The following is a 20,278-nucleotide window of genomic DNA, read 5'->3' as shown; positions in this document are numbered from 1 at the left end:
CACGGTGTTAGGCAGGAGGACAAGCCGGTCCTTGCCCGGGACTACCCACATGGGATGCCTGCCAGGAATATTTTCAGGCCAGGGTGCCGAACCAGGGGACCGTCCAGTTCCACGTTTAGGCCCCATGCCGCTGTCCAGTTCACAGGCATGGATTCAACACTGCTGTCTGTTTTACGGCCATGGCTGGGTCCCACGCTGTATTCTGGTCGATAGGCATGCCTCTGCTCCCCACGGCTGCCTGCCTCACGCTCCTGCCCTCGCCCCACACCACCACTGCACCCCTGGATAGGACCGGGCCCCCTGTCACTGTGTGTTTGAGGGGCTGGCCTGTTCCCCACATCGCTGCGGTGCCAGTGGTATCGCTGATACGTGTCTGTGGGCTGGGCACCAGACGTCCCCCAGGCACTGGTGTCTTTTGTGCCAGAGGTGCTGTCCCTCTGCCCACGACACATCTTCCTCTCGTTAGCTGCCATCCTTCTCGGTGCTTCCTCAGACTGCTTTGCTGTCCTCACACCGAGGAGGGCTGCTGCTCGCCTTGCTCCTTCTCTAGCCTTTCTGCTGCATATGCTGGCTCTGAGGACTGAGTAGCTGAGCAAGTGGCGGGCCAGCGGCAGGGGGCCTGTTTTATAGGGCCAGGAGCAAAGGCGGGGCAGCGGTGGCCACTGTAACCTCAGCAAGGCTCTGTGATGCCCAACATAAGTGGCCCAAAGGCAGCTGTGCTGGGAGCAGCCTGGAAGATGCCCTCACGTGGAGGAAGGAGTGGGGCTGGGGGTCTGAGGGCCCCTTTTCTGGGGCTGGCTCCCCCAGGCCATTTGGCTTGCTGGAGAGAAAGGCTGCCCCATGCAATCCTGCCTCAACACATCTTTCTTCAGATCTCCAAGGGTTAGAATCTCTTGTTAACAAAATAAATTGTGTGTACTGGATTATTTCCTGTATTGTTTACAGATGTGAATTTTCCTCTGGATCTGCTAATATTCTCAACTTCGACTATGTAAGAATTTACTATGATCTGTATGAGCATTGTTAGAATTTACTAATATTGAAATCAAGTCCGTAATGACATTTTTCAAAATCTGACTTGTTGCTGGACCAAGTGGTGCCTTTTAGAGTATTTTAGAGTAAGGCCACAAGTTTGAACTAGTTTTTAAAAACAATATACTTGACAAAAGGTGCAAGTGCTGAGAGGGTACTTAAGCTCTGGAGTGTGTAGAACAAACCCTAAATGTTCTGAACAGACTAGTACTTTGCTGTTATATCAGGTAGTAATCGCGTCTCTTTTTAAGGCACAGGGTCCTCCTTTCACCATGCCACATGATGTACATGCTCTCATCTATTGTCTCACTAAACTTTATTCAGTTCCTCTTTTCCTTTCTGTTCCTACTCTTTCTGGTCTGGATGAGTAAAAACAAATATAAGACCAAGAAAAGCTTATTTCAAGTTGTGTTCTTTAGTATTACACTAAAATCTACGTTAAGAGATACTGGCTGCATTGGTTTGACAGTTTCGTCTAGATCAACATATAATCTCAAACTACCATTATGAAAATGGTAAAGGGAGAACATGGGTTGGCAACACTGTAGTGTCTAGAGTACATTCATTTTCTTCTTGTGCATTTTGTAGCTCTTAATTTTAATTTGTTTGGTGGCCTTTTTGCTTATTTTAGATTCCTTAATCAGGAATATAACTTACTCCCACTGTCCTCTATAAAAATAACCTGATGGCGTCACAGTTTGCTTCTTAATTTGCAAAGCTGAATGCTGTATGTAATCCACTATAATATAACTCATCTATCACATTCTTTTACTAACAAACCTCAGCATCTGTTAATTGCTTTTCAATAGACATCATTGCAATGGAATTTAGGTTTCTTAGTTCGTGGTTCATCTGTCTGCGTCAAGGCTTGTCTTGGTGAACGTTTTGTCCAGGAAGAGAAATATATATATACACATATATATATATATATAGTAATGCTAGTGATTAACAACAACAATAATGAAAAAAGATGCATTTCATTGATGCATATGTATTTTTGGTGAATTCAGGTTGGAGACATATTTGGGTGTGTTCTAGAATATTTAAACTCAGTATACGTAAATGTTGTTTTACCAAACTATTTGTTATACCAGTTACTTCAAAATTTCGTCTTAAATCCACCTCCAGATTTCTTTTCATTCTTACATAGCTACATTATGTGAAAATAGTAGAGAAATAAGTTAATTGTAAACTCTTGTAAACATGTAGGATTTTCTTTTTGATTTCAAATTTAGCAAATTATGAATTCTTTGCATGGCTTGTGCCTTATGGTCTTGCATGGTTATTTAGGTAATACAAAACTAATTTCCAGGAAAATTAGAGTACTTGTAGTTTGTCTATTAAGTTTGATGTAGCAACATAAATGTGCAAGCAGGTGGTCTGTTGGAAAGTAGTTTTATAATCCAAAATCCCCAAAAAGCATGTCTAGAGAAGTATGTGTCTCTGTGTTGTCCATTGTTTACCTATACTTTCAAACCTACTGTATCTCACAAAAGTAAATGCAACATGCCTGTGAGGCTTCCTAAAATGAAGATTTTTTAGAAGTTTTTCATAGTCTTCACACATCCCATTCTAGGTTTGAGAAAATTGTCTGAGGCATTTGCAGCAGCTCATTAGCGTTTTCAGAACCAGTGCAAAACCCCTTACCAACCTCATTTTCTTCCTTGCATCAGATAAAATAGGTTATCACTTATAAGAAAATGTATTCTCTTAATAAGAACAAGGAGAAATAATAACAAAAAAAAACCACACACACCAAAACCACAAAAAAACCACCACCCCAAATCCCCAAACCTAAATAATCAAACCTTCTGATTTGTCTTATTTTCTTAGTATTTAATTATTTGACTTTACTTTTTTTCCCTCCTTTGGAGGAAGGCAAATCCAGCAACTTTTTTTTTGTTTGTTTGTTTGGCTGTCATATTACAACAGTTGCTCAGCTATCTTCTGTGAACACCCACAACAATTTAAAATTTTTAAATATGTCAGAATTCACACAGGCCCACGCAGAAACTTAGAGTATGGTGTGTCATCTAATCAGTTTTGCTCCAACTTCCTTGAGATTGTTCCCCTCTCTTTCACTTATCATTGAAAATTGATGGCAGGGATAAGAAGATAAATGTATAGGTTCTTGGCTTGTGATAGCAGTTGATTTCTGGCCCTCCTGGGATAGTGGCCAATGCAGAATTTGTCATATTTTTCACATTAAAGAAGCCTTGAGAAAGTTTGGGACAGTCAAAATTTCTGTGGCTGCTGTCTTCTTCCTCACAGCATTATGATGTGCTTTTTGAAGCCTATGGAGGATGTGAAAAATACATTAAGAAATATCCTAGAATAATTCCAGTGGAAAGGCGCCTGTGGAGGGCTGACCTCAGCCAACAGCCGAATAACCCAGCATCTTGCTCACTCCCCTCTCCCATGGGATGAAGAGAAAAAAGAAGAAAGGCGAGAAGACTCTTAGATTGAGACCAGGACAGCTTAATAGGGCAAACAAAAGCCTTGTGCTCAAGAAAAGCAGAAAGATAAATTGGTTTGCTACTTCCCAAAGGCAGGTGAATGTCCAGCTGCTTCTGGAAAGCAGGGCCTCAGCATGTGAGGTGGCTGCCTGGGAGGAGGAACGCCACAACCCTAAATATTCCCCCTTCCTCTTCCTTCCACTCAGCTTTCCTTGCTGAGAAGGATCTGGTGTAGTTAGTAGGGCCCATCTGTCCTGGTTGTACCCCCTCCCAGCCTTTGTCCACCCCAAAATGTAGTTGTGCTGCCAGTGATTTTTAGGCCACAGCGCTGTGAGGCCTGCTATGAAGAATGGGGGGACAACAAATGCAACATGCTGTGGTGCAGCCTGGAGTGCCCTTAGCATTCAGTTCTGCAGGGGTACGTTTTTGACCGTGTTTGTCCTTTGGACCCTGCATGTCCTGTAGTGCAGAGCTGATTTGTGCTCAGTTAGCCCACACGCTGGACTGTTGCATGAGGCTGTTCTTTTCCATTTGCATTATTTTGCATTCATCTTTGGCGGCTTTCCATGAGATACGTCAGCTCATTTCCCCAGCCAGTTGAGATCCCTCAGAAGCAGAGCCATATCCTCTAGGGTGTGAGTCCCTCCCATCAATCACCAGCAAACTGGCTGAGGTACTTTCATCCCATCATCATTAACAAAGATATTAAATACAGGTGTTTTCATGATACTACTTGGCCTGTGCTCTTATGGACAAAGAGTTGAAGGGGCTGTGGGGGAGGTGACTGAAGTTTGCAGTCTGTAATTTGTATTGCTGCTTGGATGCAATCTGCTACAGAACAAATGGCGACTTAAAGGTTTAGATGTCATTTGGGTTTCATTTGTAATCAAATGGTTAATATAAATCTGCAGTTTTCATTCTTTTGGGAGGTATTTAATGCCTGGGGAAAGGGCAATGTAATTGTAGTATGGTTACTAGTGAGAGCTGAAAGGAGCCTGAGAAAGTTTGGCAGTGATGGAACATTTCCCTGGGACAAGCAAGTGTTCTGCCTGAGGATGCTCTCCTCACTTGTTCCCTGAGCTGCAGCAAATCTCTATGATTATAATATTTCTGATGCATTTATTTAATTCATTTTGCCCAACTTCAACAGAGATATAAAAATTTAGGTAAAATACCTAGACTCCACCCGAACAAATTTGACTTAGACCTAGATTGGTTAGCCAAAGGTAACAGAAGGTTGAATAATGACTGAAGGTGGAATGAATTAAGGAGAAGGTTAAAATTTTGTTTCTTCATAAGTTTGTGTTTCTTATGTTCAGTTACTCTACGGTCACTTTGTTTAATATCCTGAGATAGTTATTTGTTCATACTAGAAAGTGCTGGATAACCTAAAGAAAGAGCTTAATAAATACTAAGTCGTAAAGCTTAATATTTTAAACTTATCTCCTGGCTATGCTCAGAATTGTCTTCCTGAAAATCGGATAGTTCTTAGAGGATTTCAGATCGGGGTACTCAAAATCATCCACCAATTCTGAAAGATACAGTATAAGCTGTAGATGCTCTCTCAAATACGAACTTACTGTTCCTTTTTTAAACACAGGGAATGTAAAAATAGGTGCTATTTTCCACCTGTACTTGGTGCAGTTTAGCTTGTGGCTAAGGCAGTTTGTTTAGGGTTCTAAGCTGTTGTTAGATTGAAATTGCAGGTGTGACTGCTCTGGTTACTGTTAGCATTTAATACAGAGAGAAATCCTGGAAACTAATTACTGAATTTATTAAAATCAGTAAGAGTTATGGATCAGGATGAAACTACTGTAACAAAATCACAAGGAAAAAATAAGTTATTTAACACTTAGAATTTTGACAGAAGTTATTCAAGTGTGCATAGTAACAAAGACGTGATCTTTTCAAAGAGATGAGACTGTTGGGAGGCTACTTTTCTCCTAATGAGGTGACTGCAGAGTTGCTGTAAGGCTGAATGAGAAAGTTTGGTAAGAATGAGTAAACCTGGTCATGCCCTAAAGACTGCTTGGTTATATCTGTGTTGGTGTGTTTTCATATGTACTGTTTATGCTGTACTTACAGTACTCGAGTGTAGTTTTATCTCCAGGGTAAGAAAGATCAGCAAAAGTAGTCCTTTAGTGAATTAATTTATGACAATTACACTGATAGGAAGTCTACATAGTTACTCATTTTCCTTGTCCAATTGTTTTGAATTCCTACCACACTTACTGACTTAAGGGCTTTGATATCTTTTCAAAAGTCTTTATTGAAGCAAAACATCTATGTATTGAAAGTAGTGAAGTTTTCCCTATTCTCAGTAGAATGTGACAGTAAAGTAGGATAAAACAGTTAAAATAAGACATCTGCAAAATTTAATTTCCTCAGTGTTGCATCAAATTTAATTTAATTGCCAGCAAAATCAGCTAAGCTTTGATTATGCCCTTTTAAGCAGTGTTGTTTTTGTTTGTTTTATATGCTTTTTTTTCTTCTTATCTTTATATCTAGAACAAAGAAAACTTTTTGCAATGTTCTTATTTTTTTTTTGGCATTCTTATTAAGCCCTGTGTGTGTTAATACTTTCCCTTCCATAAGCTCTATGTGGCTTATCAAATGCTTTGCAGTAGTTTTGGATGAGTTTGTTGACTTAGATGGTCTTTGAAAGAACAAGTTTAATGAATGATTGAATGGGCAGAGAGGTGCCATTTCTTTATGCAGAGAATTTTATTAGTGTATCTTTCAGCACTTCATCGTTTATATATTACTTTTGTAATTACAGTTCAGAAAGTAGAGAAAACTTTCAGTAGTTCAAAAAGAGTTTTTCAGTGTTTCTGCTATGCTCTCAGCTGCTTGGAGCATCTAAATAAAGGCACTGAGAGAATTTTTCCAAAGTTCCAAAGTCACTTAAAAGCATGCAGCCAGCTGAAAATTGACAGGCTTTATTTTCCTAAATCAAAACAATTTTGACATTTGAATTGTATGCCTAAGATAAAGCTGAAATTTTGCGATGACTCGGTTAGTATAGCTACTACATAATGAGTGGAATTCATGAGCAGAATGAATACTGGTAGAATATTTAATAAAGTTCACAAGTATTTGTGCGGGAAAGGCTGTACTAATTATAAAGCATTGGAAAGACCGTTTGTCGACAGTTTTGTCTGTAAATATTTCAGGGTTTCACTATTTGCTTATATGTGTACTTTAATGGGAATCTGAGAAATACAGCAGTGCTATATTCAATTAACTTGTGTGTTTGCACTCTGAAGCACAACGTTTATTTCAGTTTTGAGTTACACAGCTGTGATACATAAGATTGTCTGTCCCCTGGTATACTTCTTCCTTCCACTTTGTTTTCCTTCCTAATGGTTTCATCTCTTAACACGGTCATAATTGGCCTAATGAGTTGTCTCATTGCTCCCGTGGCCCAGATGGGTGGGAAGAGCATACGCCAGCTTCGACATCACCCCACTTGTGCACAGGCTTTGGAAACACCGCAGCTATGGCTGCTAATTGCTATGACACTGCTGAAAGTCTAAAAACCTTTTTTCCTCACCTTATTTCTGAACTATAGATAATGAAGATAATGTTTCTTGTCGAGTCACAGCAATCATATTAAAATGCAGGCAGTTCATTTAAGTTATCATATGATTCCTTGTTGGGCAGTGAATGTAACCTTGTTTTGGAAGCGACCAAGTGGTGTGAAACTTCCACACTTCTCTTGCAGGTGCTTACTCAGTTGCAGAGTAAATCTCTTCTTGGTCCGTCTGGTTGCTGAGGCACTGCCAAATCTGTGAATCTAGAATTTACTGGAAACCCAGTAGGTTTCCGTTAAAAAGGTTAAAAAGAAGGATAACGTAATTTGTTTATGTATGTACAGATTTCCGTGTGACTGGCTCAAAGTACTAGCAGCTTTTCCAAATTCTTTTGGAGAGTGAAGAAAATCTTGATTTCTAGAAGCTTGCCATGTATGTTGTCAGCTGCTGCTCTGTATTGCCTTTGTTCTTCCTTTACACAGAATTGGCAGGGGGGAGCCCCAAACCCCATGCAAACAAAAACAAAGAACCAAAACCACCAGAAGAAGCTTGTCAGGTTCAGTGTTTTTTTTTTTTTTTTCTTTTTTTATTTTTTCCTCTCTACCCTCTTCTCCTCTTGTTTCTTCTATGCCATGTTTTCAGCAGTGAAAACTGTACTTGATACTTTTCTTTCCATTGCATCTGCACCGTCTCCCTTGGAGTCTGTAGAGTGACACAGCCCAAGCCTGTTTCCCCGCAACGTTAACTCCTTGCCCAGACAACTTACTGTATTTCTGCAAATGGTTTTAGACATTTTTGCTTTTCCCTGTGTTTGTTCCTCAGAATTAATTTTGAGTGGTCTTCTTCATTTAAACGTTAATTGGTGTCTTTATTTACAAGTTACAAATCTTCTGCCCTGTAAATCTACCAAAATGTTTTTCTTGTGTGGAGATTGATTTTCTGTGATTAATATTTGGAGGAATTTTCCACAAAGACTTCTTCTCATTTTTTTCTTGTCTGTTGAGCAACATTGTAGTGACTCCCTTTGCACTTCCCAGCTCTCCAAGCACTTGTGCCAATGCCTGCTGTAATTTTCTGTGAATATTACAATTTGAATATACAGAGTTGTCAAACATATGACTAATCTTCCTTCCCCTGCAACATTTCTGTTATGTTTTGGCATTCAGATAGACTTTTTCATCTGTGTGTAATGGGATACAATTAAGTCCACAGCATTGCTAATTTACAGCAGCCTAGTTTGGGGGTTAGCAGGGATTTTTTTGATTATACTACTCATAACAGTTGTCTGATGGGAGGATGTGAAGGTTTACCTTGGAAGTTTAGGTAGGCCTTCAGAGGAAATGCTTTGCCCCTGTGTGCATTGACCTTTAAGCAGAGAGATCTTTGGTACATGCGCTCAAAACCGAACAAAAGGATTATGCTTAGTGTACAATTGAAGTTGTGTGAAGTGGAAAATTTTTGATCTGGCGTTTCTGAAGCTAGTGTATTTACTTTTGGGGAGGAAGAATGAAATAGGAGCTGTTCCTCGTATTAAAATGTGAGTTCATTTGGAATCCATGCACATGGTTGGACTGGATGATCTTGAAGCTCTTCCAGCCCGGACGATTCTGTGATTTCATTGTTTTTCACTGTGCCTGTGTTTTTATTGGGTTCTAGGAGTCAATTGTGTTTTCCAGTGTAGTTTCCAATTAGGTAACAGACTGCCTCTGGCTTTGGTTAAAAGGTACTTAAGATACCAGCCTGGGCTATATACTTGTAAAGCGTGCGACAGTCAACTAATTTGGTGTGTGTCTCTTTCCCTGTCTTCACCGAATGTGTTCTTCCCTCTTAATGTTTCTTTTTAGTCACAGCCAACTTTAACTTGCTCATGTGATTTCAAAGTAATATTGGGAAAGTGATCTTTAATGCAACTCTAAGCTGTTCAGAATCGGGTGATAGTGGTATTACGGTGAGAGTTATATGGTAGTCTTCTGCCTTCCTTCACTTACTGACATGAAACAGAAAAAGATGTCTGAGCAGAAAAAAGTTAGAAAGCTGCATTCTGGAGAAAAAAAGAGTTCCCATTTTACTCTATACCATCCTATATGATTGTAACCCTTTAAGCCCTGCTTCTGTAAAGTGTTTTTGTAAATATGATATTGTCTTTACCTTATGGGGACAAATTGTTTCTGCATGAACAGCTGTAGAGCGCTTCAGTTGTGCACCATCCCATCATCTCCTCTGGAATTTGTGAAGTGCAGCCTGCTGGAAAATATTTCAGTTCTGGTTGATACTTCGCATACTGTCTGAGGAAAAGGTCTATACAAGGGTCTTCTTTTTGATGCTGCTGGAAATTGACTTAAGTTCATTAAAAAATGCAAGTCTTTTTTGTTGTTGTTCTTGTTGTTTTGTTACCTTTTTCATTTGTCCTCTCTCTTTTCATTGCCTCTCCCAGCGTCACTATCGATGTTTCAGTCCACAAAGGTGATGATGACAGTGTTTGGGAGGGCAGCGGGGGAGAAGAGTCATCAGCTCATTACGAGGATGCGCCAGTAACAGCACATGATATGTCCTTTTCTAAAGTTTCCTAAGTATTGAATGTGAGGTGTATTTGTCTATTTCTGCTGGCTTGTAAACTGTACTTCTAAGTTATCAAGTCTCAAATTTATGTGGAAGTAGTCCTGTAGGTTGTGTACTTGGAGACAGGTTGCTTGAATCTTGGTCATGTTTAACCAAAAAACCACTGCTAATCTTTTTGATTACTTTGTTACTGAAAGGAGGCTTACAGCCCAAGCAAATAAAGTAGGCAGTGCTTTCTGCCAAGGAGTAATTTTGTTTTCTCTTGCAGCCAGCGATTCCCCTAGAGTTTAGACAGGCTCTTTAAGACTGTTCTGTGGATAGAGCTAACTGAGGAGATGAAATAAAGCATTCGTACCCTTTGATATAATCTAAAAAGAAAGTCTCTGCTGGCAATATATTTCATACAAAAATCGATGCATAGAGTTGTGGAAGAATAAATTGATGTCTGATTACCTAATGCTACAGATGGAGAACACAAAGAGCCGGTTCTGTTAATTCGCCGTGTGCTTCAGTACTAGAAAGCTGCAGTGCTTGTTGTCAATCCGTGCTAGTTGAGAACAGAAAAATATTCTCATGGCATATTGACTTCTTGTTAGCTATTAGTTACTTCAAGCCCTGAAACTTTCAGAGGTTAGTGGAGTATTAGGTCAGGGAAAACATATGTTTTTAAGGGTTTCATTGTGTTGACTGATTACCATTTGTCCCAATTTAACCCTTGTTTAGCGTGTTTATTGTATTGTTACTGTTCCATTTTGTTTGTTTAGTTGTATTGTTTTCTGCAAAGAAACGTCTAGTTTCCATGTTGAAGGAATGGATATATAGAGACAGTATTTGAAGCTCTAGAAGCTGCTGAAGAGACGTACAGAGCAGAAGTCAAAGACTGTAGCCCAGGAGTTTATCCAGTATGGAAGTGGTTGATAAGAGACTTTTTTTTTGTTCCCCAGTGGTGTTACTGACTTGCTATTTCTGAAATGCTGTTGTAAGTCAAAGAGATTAATGATTGATTTCTAAAAATATTTGAAAAAATAAAGATTAGGGCCTTTAGGAGTATTTATAAGTTAAATTGTAGTTTGATTAATATTTTTCAAGATACTGGGTAAAGCAGTACTTGTTTTTAAAAGTCTTGAAGTATTGGTGGGTTAGGAGAACATTCGGATCTCTACCTTTGGCATGTAATTCAGGAGGTGTCTTTCTTCAGGCTTTTCATATTACTGGGCAGCCTAATTCAAAAACTGATGTGGGCAGGAAATTAGGCGTAAAGCATTTGTCGGAGAGCCTGTCCTTCACCCCTCGTAGTACGTGGGCAGGTTATTTCTGGCGTGGTTCTGCATCAGTTCGAGCAAAGTCTTGTATCTGCTTCCCCTCAAGCAGAGGGAAGAGAGGCCAAAGCCCTGCAAGCACCTGGTATGTCAGTGGTGAGAGGGGTGGCACAGAGCACTGCAGATGAATTCCCCGGCTAGCGTAAGGCTGGGGGGGCCTCCAGAAGCAGCTGCCTTCCCTGGGCAGCTTCTCCACGGGACTCTCAGTGCTCTGGCTGCTAATAGTCAGCTTGGCAAGTAACCATGGAGTGATTCGCTTCGTTGTTTCCAGCCTTGAAAGTCTGCTCAAATTTAAGTTGTTTTATTTCCATTCTGGTGAACTATCACACAAGTTTTCTGGAGCAAGACCTAGCAATTACATGGAAGAGTAATATTATCACTGAGGGTTCTGTGAACAATGAACTACCTGTTATGCTTTGCTTTCTTTTTCTGTGTTTTCTACTCCTCTTTCTGGTCAGCATTTGTAGCCCGGACTGACGTTGCTTGTCCAATTCCCAATTATTTTCAGTAGTTAAATTACTGACTGGAAAGATTCCTGTCTCCGTACGGTTGCCTTATTCTGCCTTAATCGATTCACATGCGCTCAGGTATTAAGCTCAGTCATGGTTAGTGCGTTGATTACTCCCAACTGCTTGGCATGATAAATAAAACAGATTAGGACTTGCTGTCAGGCAGCCTCTGTTATGCGATGGGTCTGAAATGCTCTAATACAGAAAGTTACTGAGCACAGAGCTGCGCTGTGCATGCGCTGGCAAGCCATTGTTCCCGCGGCGTTCAGCAGTGAAGGAGCAAAAGTTGTCTTCGCGTCTTTGCAGAGAGCACCTAAAGCACAGCTGTGGAGAGAGAAAACTTCATGTAACGTGCCAGCCAGCCGTGGAGCGCTTCAGAGGCCCGACAGCTCTAAACAGGATGGAGACATCACGAGACCGGGGTGATGCTTAATTTAGTTCAGATCTTTTAAACTGACTTACATAGTGTTTCTGTCCATTGGAGAGACATTAGTGTCTGCCTCCGTTTATCTGAAGGGTAATAAGTTCTCTAGGACAGCAAATCATAAGTGTTCGAAGATGCTGTATAATGGTAACAGAGGCAAGAAGTTATGTTTTATTGTGCATGGAGAACTGTTGGAATTGTTGATCTACATCTCAGATCTACTGCAGTTCTTGTCTGATTTCCTGGAATCTGTCATAGGTAGTTTCAAACGTGTGCGAGTTAATCATCTAGTTTTAAATGTGTGAGAGTTCATCAGCTCTCAATGGGATTCTTGCAGTCTAATTGTGGGAGGTTTTCTTTTAATAAACTGGTTTGTTGGGGCACTGTAATCAGCTGCTCTGTGCTAGACAAACTAGCTGAAGTGTTCCCAGGAATTGGTTGAGCTGTTTTCATTTACTTAGTGTTTGGCTTTCCTGTTAAAAAAAATTAAAGAGGGGATCGTACTCAAAGTTACAGCTCTCTGGGTACCCATTAGCTATCTCTGTGTAAGTAAAATTTCTTTTAAAATAAGAATAAAAACTACTGTAGGGAAGGATTAAGAGTCATTTATGTTCTAGTTTCTGTTTCTGGATGGTTATATGTAGTAAAATGCTATTAAAAAAAAAAAAATCCATCACTTCATCTTCCAATTTTGTGTTGCTTTTTAGCAATGGAAAGGTTTTTCATCTCATGGAAAGCCAAATCCTAGAGGTCTGTCTTTTCAGTAGCATCTCATTTGTCTTTAGGTTTCAATTTTCTTTCTTCTCCATTGATCAAGTTTCTTCAAAGGATTTGTTCATTCTCAGCCAGCAAAGGTTCTGTCAAATAGGTGCTTGTAGTCTTGACTGCTCTGTCATCCCTGTTATTTATCTCTGGAATGTTTCTCAGGTGAGATGGATTCTGGAGCTACTTCCATATTCAGCTGCCAAAACTCTTTCCTGCCCTGTCTCCCCCTCTGTTCTTCACAGGCATTTTTATCACCACAAAATCTCACAAATCCTCTATAGTAGTCAGTGGGGAAAAGAGAGGTTTTATGGCAAATTCCAGTGGCTTCTCAGAGGCTTCAGATGCTCTTGTGTTCCTACAGTCGGGGTTAGGCAATATTCCTAGGAACTGCGAGTGCTCATTTTTGGAAGGTATCTCTTGTGTTAATCAAACTCAAATTCTTCAGTGTTGTGAAATTTGGACTTATTTTGTGATTTGGATTAATTGCCCACTGAAACACCTGCAAGTTACAGTAATGCACCACTCTTTACAAAAAGGACATCATAATAATCCAGTTTGCCATTAAATTAGGAATGGTACAAAGTGGGAAAACCCCCTCATGATTTAAAATCAATTAAAAACGGAAATGACTTTTTTTCACTCAAAATGTTCTGATAAGTTGATAGTGCTTTATTCCAGATGACAGTAACTTGCTGTGAAATCACAGGAGAAGCAGATTCTGGGGAGCATGACTTTTAGAGAGGTGGGCTGTGAGGTGTCTAAGTGAGGCCAGCCTGCTGTGGAGAGAGAATTCGTAGTACAATTAATTATACCACAAAAATGTGAGGGTTAGCTCCTTGGACTGGCTATGGCAAGTGGATAGAAGGCAAGGCAAATAAGAAATTCTGGCGTATAGATGTTGCAGCAGTTAAAGGGAAGAGGCTTCACAGTTTTGGTCTAACTAGAGAAAGAAAAGCAGGAGGAAAGTGTAGTTTTCAAGACAAGCTGACAAAGGGAGGAGTGTTTTAGTAGCAAGAATGGCAGAGGTTAGACTTAAAAGAATGAAGTGTTAGGGTTTAGTGAAAGACTAAATGCAGAGGAAGGAAGAAAGGTGATAAAAGCTGAGATGAAACCTGAGAATCCGGGGAGTGCTGTCAGGGAAGATGCTGGGGTTGTCTACTGAGAAAGTGTGGATGGAGATATTTAAGAGCTCAAATACTACATGGTTAGACAGCTGAGAGAAATCCCTGCTTTTTATTTTTGGCATTATTACCTGTGGGGAAAACTGCTGAAAAGTTCATGTTGTGCATTCTCAAGATGAATCGTGATGTAGGAAGATGCTGGTAAAAGTTGCTGTAGCTTCTGAGTCCCTGGAATATAGTTGAGCGTTATTACAGATGTTATTACAGACTTTTATTCAGAACATTCAGTCAGTGGGGGAATTGGTTCTACCACCGTTTAACTGCATGTGCCAAAATATTGCTAGTTCACTAGCTAATATCCAAACAATAATGATGTTGGACTTCAGTCCAAGATAAGTATGGGTTGTGTACAGAACAAAAAGCAGTGGAGTGACGTGAAGCTGCAGAGCTATCTGGTTCTGGTCTGCTTGCCAGATGAAGTTCCCTATATACAATAATACTTCCACTCCTTGTAAATGCCTTTTCTTTGTATCTTGTTTCACTTGGCTGTTTTACATGAATATTTTAGCTCTGTGTTGCTCTTTATGGAGTTAAATGGAAGCTTATGGTTTGAAAGAAGAGAATGCATTAATCACCTTGCAGTCAGTTTTGTTCCCCCCCTTTTTATTAAAATTGGATATGAAACCGAGTTAGTGTTTCTAAGGGTTATGAGTATTTCTAAAAGAGATAGTTGATAGTGCTTTTAGAATTCTGAGACTAAACTCTGCCACCTATTTAAAAACAGATCCAGAAACTGGAGAGGTCTACATATGAGAAAAATGGCAAGCAAATAAAGCTACAACAAAATTCAATCAGGTAAAATGTTTTATGGATGGTATGAAAAGGAAAAATGCTAGTTTTCAAGGAAAACTACATCCTTCTAAATGTAAGGATGATAGGCTAGCAGTAAAAGAACACATGAACTGGATGTGAATAACTTGGTGATACATCATCTTTATGATGTATATTTTCAGAGAGGTGACTACCAATTTTTTTTTATGATTTTGTTCAGGTGTCACACATTCTACATATTGTTTTTGGTGTTCTAAGCTAAATGAAAATGGGATAACACTGTCATCCCAAATGCTGTTGATAAAGGCCTTTGTGAAAGTGACTAATTAATAACAGGCAATAGACTAGTTAGAAATAATTGAATCAGAGCATACATACTGCAAGTTAATTAGTTAATGCCGTTAATAAAAATAGGGGCCAGGACGTGCATCCCAATCCTGGATTTTGCTATTTTCTGAAGATCCTGCTGTTGTCAATTTGGGCCAAAATGTGGTATTTGAATGTCTGGCGCTTGATGAAATTTTTTGGGGTGTGCGTATATTTTCTATTAGATGAGCATATACGCATCTAGTAAAGACAATATCAGTTTAAAACTTAATAAAGTTAGTATTTGGAAGTTGCAATAAATATTAAGAAAGTAGACTTGTGTATAATAGCGATTTTTAACTATAACGCATGTAACTCAAATCGATTTAAGATCAGTCTAATTCAAATTAAATTGTTTAATGAATGTTGCGTCACATAAGAATGCCTAGGAAATTACTGATGTTACAAATCAGAGATGTAGGCCTTTATTTACCTACTGTCTGGTTCGTGGACTGAACTTTAACTACACGTTGAAAATCATAGCTCCTTATTTAAAAAACACATTTGTAAGCCCATTTGCAAAATCCAGCCTGAAAACAGCAATTCTCCGGTTTGATTGTTGTTTCTTTTCCGATTACGCAATTTATAATCTTATTTTTCTACTTTGGGGCATTTTTCGTGATTGCTTATTTAAAAAAAAACGGTGTCTGTAGTGAATCTTGAAGTGCAAATTGCATTCTATTAGAAGAAAACCTGGATATCTACCTGGCTTTATTTAAATTGCTCAAGTGGAGAACGATGTTGATCAACAGCAGTGGTGATAAAATACAATATTGATGCAAACAGAAGGCTGAAGTCTATTTCATGTAGCAGAAATAATATTATTCTGCATATTATAAAAATCTTATAGATTTTGGGGGCAAAGCAATACAGTGCAACATGGAAGGATATTATTTGTCATCTTGTCTTTTTTTTTTTTTTTTGTAGCTAAAACGTTAAATGTATATACTGTGAAATGGTGGGCTTGGAAAATGCTTGATTTTTTTTTTCTAAATTGCATACAGAGGAACCTTTATACAGATTTTTTTTTTCTCATAAGGATATTAAATACGTCAACTATGAATTCTGTATAATGTTGGATGTATTCTGCATAATATATTAATCTCTTCTGAAATTGCCATTCTAAAATAAGTCACGTACACAAATCCAGTTGGCCTTTGGGGTAAAGGTCAAACAGATGATCGCTTCAACAGATGGTTACAGTTTTTGTTTCATCTATATATCAAGCCATTAGTTAAATGGAAATTTTCACTTGGCAGAATTGTTGCAACAGATCTAGTGCAGAGATGCTCATTCCAAAAAAACACTGAATCTGTCTTTTAAAGCGTGAGTTGAACATTGCTTGCATGCTATAAATGTATTGGAAGAAGTACGTTCAAAACCATTCAATTTCCAAGTAAAGCTTCACACAAAAAAGTAAAAACTTCTCCAAGCAAAAGTTTGTTTTTTGAAGTGTTCAGTAAGCATGCACTCTGCTGACTGGTTTCTTAGGAACACCTCAAATTTGCTGTAGTTAGTGATGAGTAATGATTGAATTGCTGCTCCATCTTCCTGGTATGTATGTCTGTGCATGCGCACATAAATCTCTAAAATCCCAGTGATGTAAATGGCCTAATATGGATGCTCTTTATGGCTTCTTCGGGAATAAATTGTACTTCTCCTTAAGCTGATGGGAGTCTAAATGCTAGTGTACTTGTAGATTAATCAAAATAAATGTTTGGCTGCTTTTTCAATACCGAGTTTGATTGTTTTGTTATTTGTTTGACCAGTTGTCTCAAGAATGCAATAATGAAAACTAATCGCGGTAAGCTTTGGTCTTAAGACCAAAGATCTTAAATTTACACTGAAAATTAGAGCTGAATTATCCAGGTGTTTGGAAGGTAATGAAGTTAGTTGACAGTCTCATTCATATTAATATGATAACGACAACCCATATGCACAGAAGGAAACATTGTACTAATGTTACATTAGTATAGATTTTTACAGCTGCACTATCGCTTTGAATTTTAGTTTTCTAGTTCACAATTTTCACTTGTTTTCCACCAAAGGAAATGGAACTCTAGTTCTGGTTTGTAACTGCTTTAAGTTATATGTAATGTATAAATGAAAGGACACAAGAAGATAGCATATGGGAGTAAACATTTTGATTTTAGTGACTACTAAAATCACTGATAGCTTTCAGCCTCTGGAGGAGCAAACACATTATATGAAATGAAATATCTTAGGCTTTAAACAATGTTGTGATGATCGAGAATTTGTACAGTGATACTTCTTAGACTATTAAAACCTGTGTTTGTGTTTATCAGCAAGATAAACATCTTTTTGATAATCTTCAAGATAACCTACATTGTATAGGGCTGTTTGGTGTTCCTTTTCAAGGACTGAATGTCATCTGGAGGAAGGATACTAAGGACTAAGGATACTAAGGACTAAGGATAAACCAGAGGGGGACGTACTGCAGCAGTACTGGGTATGCTGGCAACATTACTGTCCCAGCAGTTCACAGCTCAGTAAAGTTCATCAAAGGTTATTGGTTCAGCGTGCTTTTGATCAGGTCCCAGGGTAGGGATGATTACTGCTTTACAATTTGTCTTGTTACAATAAACAAGCTTTGAAGAAAAATCTTTTAAGAAATCAGAACGCAGAAGATCTGTAGTACAATTTCAGGGTAGTCAGGATTCTTTGAGTTCTTGAAGGGCTTAAAAATGACTTCACTTACTCGTTCAAGAACTCAATTCTTCTGGGCGATTGGTGAAGGATGATGGATGGCACTGTAGGTATTTTAGCTAGTACTTGGAGAGTACTTAGAGAAATGAGTTGCAGGTGTGTAACCACCTAGTATACCAGGGGAAAAAAAAATCTGGCCTCTGATGAAAAAACATGGTGAACTGGAGTGGCGGTTCTTTTCAAATACATGCATGTGTATGTGTATTTTGAATGGACTTCTGTATGCACATAATACTGTGACAGATTTTGTTTCAAGACTCATCACATAGCTGATTAATTGCTTTAAATGTGTTTAAGATATGTAAAAATCTATAACCTCTTATATTTGAGAAGCGGGATGACTTGGAGGAGGAAAATAGGGGAGAAGGCAGGTAGCAAAAGGCTAATTCTTGCAGTGTAACTTTAAATGTCAAGTATTTCATCTAGCTGTCAGAAAGATTTTCTTCAGTGTAGAGTCAATACTAAGTTTTGACAAGTTTTTAGATTGGGGATTGAGAAGAAGACAAAAAGGATGAATCAGAAACACACTCTGTTCAAGAAATCATCTATGTTAGCATCACCAGTAGTCTACTTCAAGATGTTGCTTACCTCCATTCCCCCAAATCGTTATGGGCGTATGAAATAACTAAGTGTCCACTCATGGGTTTGATAGGTACTTTAAAATTTGTCAAAGTAGCCATTTCATGGTAGAATTGTTGGCATGTCCTCCATACGTGCATAGTTTTTGTTGTTCAACCAGTTAAGGGTGAATGGATTTAAAATCCTTACCGAGGAGGCATCGCAAACACTTGCATATTATTGATAGATCCTCTGTTTTTATTCATTTGCCACAAAATTGTATTTTCCTGATCCTGTAGAGCAGCTCTGAATTTTGATTTGAAATACATTGTGTGTGAAGTCTGTGTGCTGGCTTCATTTGTATAATAATATGAAGATTCTTCATTACAGAAGCACCTTCTGACTTGTAAAATATCTGTTCCCAGAAGATTAGAGGTTAGGTTAATTAGCACATCTGGAATTGATTTACATTTGCAATACTAACCTGATTCAATTTGCTTGACTTAATAGAAATGAGTGATAGAGGTTCAGGATCCTGTTGTAGGAATGAGTAGTAATTTTAAAGAGGTGCTGTAAGGATTACCAAGCTATTTTTATTTTAAATGGTTGAAGGTAAAACTGTTGACTCTAATTACATAATAGGTGGTTTTCATTCTAATGTTTCTATGCACGAAACAGATTTCTGCCTCTTCTAACACGTCGGTTTAGAGTCACTATCCCCAAAGAATCCCAAACGGCAGCAAATGGCAGAACATTTCTGTTGCCAGAGACTGGCTTCATTTGTCACTCAGTCCCAGGAGACCTGCCGTACAGTGTTCGCAGGAAGATTATGAATGAAAGGTTCTGACCACCCGCTCTCCACAGTTCTTAGATCTGAATGGTTCCCAGGCTGTCTGCTGAAGCAGGACTCGAGCAAAGAACAAAGATAAGCTTTTGGGTTACAGAGTCTTGATGTAAGAGGCTAGAGTCTTTCTGAAGATCCTCTTAACTATAACAATTTAGGGAATGCTTTAAAAGCTGGAAAGCCTCACAAAGTTTAATTTTTCACTTTAATTCAAGCATTCCAACTTTATTTATACACATATATGACATTATATATCCAATAAGTAATACATTTAAAAACTATGGAAATTCTGCCATGACTAACCTATGTATAAAGCTTTGTTAAAATGTGAAATTTACTTTCCAAAGGAAATAAATATTGTTTTTAAAAATGTGTTTATGTAAATGAGTTATAAAATGGGTTTATATAACTCATTTTCCAGTAAATTTGATTCAAAACAATATTTTATGTTACTAATAAATGAATGGATATATTCTAAGCTTAAAATATCAGGAATTTTGTGCTATAATTTTTTGTTTGGTTGTGATCTCTGCTTATAGTGTAGAGAACCATTTTCCTATCCTTGAGATCACCTCCGTTATTTTATAAATGCATTCATTCTGGTATATCAGGAACTGGGAAATGTATGTGTGAAGCTTCAGGTGTTTCATCTTAGATAGTATTTATAAAACGAGGTCATTCACTTTGGGTGTCAAGTGTTCCACTTTCATTTAGAAATCATTACAGGGAATTTTTTCTGGGTCTCCAATAGCCCAAATGAGTGCCTCACCTTTAGAATTTTATTTGGGATGTCAGGCTGTGGTTTTGACCAACATTCTGCCTTGATTACGAAATTTTTTCCTGATTAAAGCCTTCTAGCAGTTGGGATGTTGGCTTAAAGTGGCTGTGCTGTGGCGCAGCCCCATCAAGCAGCTCATCAGCCCCAGCTGCTCACCCACCCTGCCCAGGTGGGATGGGGAGAGAAGGGGAGAGGTAGAAGTGTGACAGCTCAGGGCTGGGGCAAGTAAAGCTCGGTGGGGAAGGCAGAAGCCACGCGAAGCAAAGCCCAGCCGGGCCCCACTGGCTGCTCCCACCGGCAGGCAGGTGCCAGCCGCTCCAGGCCAGCAGGGCTCAGGTCACTGCCAGCATCCCCCTTCCTCCTCCTCAGCCCCGGCTGTCATGGCTGAGCGTGAGGCCGGGCGGTGTGGGACATCCCTTTGGGCAGCCTGGGCCAGCTGTCCTGGCTGTGTCCCCT

General features: G+C 39.0%; 1 protein-coding gene and 1 long non-coding RNA gene across 6 annotated transcripts in view; one reads left to right on the top strand and one right to left on the bottom strand.

The window, feature by feature from the left end:
* LOC118166531 overlaps positions 1–19,037 on the bottom strand; it is a 39,672-nt gene extending 20,635 nt beyond the window's left edge. The window contains exons 1-2 of one of the 2 annotated variants that reach the window (XR_004750556.1): positions 18,899–19,037; positions 7,626–7,628 (exon numbers count right to left, since the gene is read on the bottom strand). This is a non-coding gene — a long non-coding RNA (uncharacterized LOC118166531). Of the gene's footprint in view, positions 1–3,301; positions 3,410–7,625; positions 7,629–18,898 lie in introns of those variants that run through there. The other variant, XR_004750557.1, reaches the window with a different exon arrangement.
* Positions 1–20,278, top strand: part of MARCHF1 (membrane associated ring-CH-type finger 1) — a 233,147-nt gene that overhangs the window by 21,431 nt on the left and 191,438 nt on the right. Inside the window, exon 2 of one of the 4 annotated variants that reach the window (XM_035325489.1) lies at positions 7,213–7,302. The exons of the other annotated variants lie outside the window; for them this stretch is intronic. The gene's annotated coding sequence lies outside the window, so the exon portion shown is untranslated. The remainder of the gene's footprint in view (positions 1–7,212; positions 7,303–20,278) is intronic. 4 annotated transcript variants of the gene reach the window in all.

This window comes from Oxyura jamaicensis, chromosome 4 (genome assembly GCF_011077185.1).
Source record: "Oxyura jamaicensis isolate SHBP4307 breed ruddy duck chromosome 4, BPBGC_Ojam_1.0, whole genome shotgun sequence".
Lineage (NCBI taxonomy): Eukaryota > Metazoa > Chordata > Aves > Anseriformes > Anatidae > Oxyura > Oxyura jamaicensis.
Note: the sequence above shows the minus strand (reverse complement) of the source record. Positions and strands in the feature narration are given on the sequence as shown.